The following is a 3058-nucleotide window of genomic DNA, read 5'->3' as shown; positions in this document are numbered from 1 at the left end:
AGCAAATATGAATGAATTATTTCCCTATGTTTTACACCAATGGTACCGTATTATACACACTCTTCTACATTTGTGTTTTTTACTTAAAAGATGTATCTTGAAGGTCTTTCCAGATCAACATGCATAGTGTATGGTATTCCGTTTTGTGGATATATTAGAATATATTTAGAGTCCCTAATTGACAGATAGTTTGTTTCTAAACTTCGCTGTTACAAGCTATACCACAATGAATAACCTTGTACATACAACATTTTCTATGTATAAGAACATATATGTAAGATATATTCCTAGAAGTAGAATTGGTTGCTTACATATAAGGGTATATGTCTTATAATTTTTGATAGATACTTCAAAATTGCCCTCCATAGAGATTGCACCAGTTTGCACTTTGACTAGCAATGAACGAGAATTCTACTCCTCATAGACTTGCCAATGATTGCTTTATAAAATTCTTGAACTTTTGTCAGGTTGATGCTTAGAAATGTGTCTCTGTTTGTTTATTTGTTTGTTTTAATATGGAATGCTGCATGAATTTGCATGTCATTCTTGCCCATAGAAAATTAGACTATGCTAATTTTCTCTGTATCACTTCAATTCTTGGTATATGTACTGTTGAAGCGAGCACTCTGTTTACCTATAATTTGCCTTTCCGTTATTATGAGTGATAGTGTATTTTTATATGTTTAAGAGCCATTTGCAGGTTTTTAGTTTTCTCATAAAAGCTCTATTTATATCCTTTTCCCATTTTTATGTCTTTTTTTATTAATAATTTTTCAGAATTCTTTATATATTATAAGCTGTGATGTGACTTGTAATTTTCCCAGTTTATCATTTACTCTTTGATGTTCAGTATGGTGATTTTTGTCATGTGGAGGTGTTTTTCATTGTTGTTGTTGTTAGTTTCCTTTTTTTTTTTAATGGGTTCTGAATTTTGAGTCATAGAAAGATTTTTTTCCACATTGATATTATAGAACAGCTCTTTTTTCTTTTTTCTCCTGGTAGCTTTTATGGACTCATTTCTTTACATTTGATTCTCTGAATCATTTGTAATTTACCCTGTTATGGATCTGACATTATTTTTGTACCAAAGCCATTTATTTAATAGGCAGTTTTATCCCTACTAGTATGAGAAAACTTTATCAATACTAATTTTTAATATGTTTGAGATCTATTTTTGAAATTTCTATTCTGTTCTGTTAGACTATGTATTCCTGTGCCAATACCACACTGTTTTAGTTAATCAGGGTTATAATAGTTTTTACTATTAATGAGTGCTAATCACTGCTATTGCTCTTATTTTTATATATTTTAAGGTCTTTCACTTTAAAATTTTTCCATATGTGATTTTGAGTCAGCAATGTGTTTTAAGAAATAGATGACTTTTTATCAGGATCATACTAAATTTAAAATTAATTTAGGGAAAATTGATATCTTTATGATGCTAAATCTCCCTATCAAACAAGTTTGATTAAAAAAAAACAGCTATTACTTCGTCTTCTTTTGTCAGAAGTATATTAAAATTTCTTCATAGTTTTCAGTTATTACTAAGTATTTATTTTTTTTACTTGCTACTAGAAATTCTATCTTCCGTTTAACTTCTAACCAGTTGTTTGTATACATGAAAACATTTGTTTTAATTGTATTAGTTGTTTTATCCTGCTAGCTTGCTGGGTTCTCTTATTGATTGTAGTGATATTTGTGAATTACATTGGGTTTCCTCTTTATATCATTCTCCAGTCATATCATTTGCAATTAGGGATGATTTTAAGTCTCACTTTCAAAGTTTATAACTCTTATTTTTTCTCTACTTTCTGATTATGTTGGTTATAAATTTTTTAAATAACAGTAATGATAGTGGACTTCCTTTTCTTATTCTTGACTTGAAAAGAATCTCATGTTTCCTCAGAAAGAACCATACTGGGTTTTTGGTTGGATGGCTTTTGCACTGAATTAGAAATATTTTTCATTTTTTAAGAAAATATACACTTATTTCTAGCTTATTAATTATATTCTATCAAAGAAGCTATTTAGTTCTGTAAAATGTGTTTTTTGGATCTTTGGGGATGATTATGATTTTTCTCCCTAAATGTTTTAATATTATGAACTTCTATAATGGTTTTCTAATATTGAACCACCTTTGAATTACAAGAATAAAGATTACAACAATCATAATATATTTCTCTGGATTCTGTTTGATAACATTTTATGTGGATGTTTTTAATCAATAATCACATCTGAAATTTATCTCTAGTTTTCCTTTTGGTACAATTTATTATAAGTGTTGGTGCCAATGTTGTTCTTATTTCATGGAACTTTGAAGTTTTCCTTTTTGTTTTATGCTCTGTAACACTTTAAATAGCATTGAAATTATCTGCTCTTTTTGGTTTTGTAGAAATTTCCTATGGAAAATAATCTCAGACTAGTAGTTTTTGGTCACAGATGCTTGACAAAATTTTCTATTTCTTTTATGGAAATTGATTTTTTTAAATGCTATTCTCTTTAAAAGTTGGTTTTGGTAAATTATATTTTTTCTAGAAAATTGCTTATTTCTTCCAGGTTTTCATATTATTTTTCACAGAGGTAATAAGCAAAGTTATTTCTTAACAGTCTATAAATTATTTCTTTTTTTCTTTTGGGTTAACTTCCTGCTTAACATTTCTGATTTTCAGTAATTATGCTTTCTCCTTGTTTTCCCAGATTTGTTCTATTAGCAATATTTTATTGTTTTGTTCTGGTTTCTCTTGGCTCCTCTTGCATTCTCCTAGTTTTTCTCCAATGTCTCTGGTCATTGTAAACCAAATTTCTTTGCCAATTTCTTTTTTATATATAATCTGTAAATATTGAAATTCCTTAAGCTTTTAGTTTGGCCCTTTTTTCTCAATACACCCTTTCTTAAGTTATCTCATCCACCACACAGTTTAATTGGTTATCCACTTGCTGGTGACTCCTTAATACATATCACTCCTTGAAATTCCACCTCTTAGTTCTAAATATATGGCATTCTTTTGATTTTTATAGACTAGTAAATTTAAATATATCTAAAACTTGGTTCTCTCTC

At 28.4% G+C, this 3058-nt stretch overlaps 1 pseudogene; it reads right to left on the bottom strand.

Annotated features, from left to right (window-relative positions):
• Positions 1-509: 509 nt before the first annotated feature.
• Positions 510-625, bottom strand: LOC147917293 (U6 spliceosomal RNA; annotated as a pseudogene).
• Between the last annotated feature and the right edge of the window lie 2433 nt (positions 626-3058).

The sequence above is a fragment of the Ceratotherium simum genome, chromosome 4 (assembly GCF_057802395.1).
Source record: "Ceratotherium simum simum isolate JZ-2026a chromosome 4, ASM5780239v1, whole genome shotgun sequence".
Taxonomy (NCBI): domain Eukaryota; kingdom Metazoa; phylum Chordata; class Mammalia; order Perissodactyla; family Rhinocerotidae; genus Ceratotherium; species Ceratotherium simum.
This window is presented reverse-complemented; position numbering and strand designations above follow the sequence as displayed.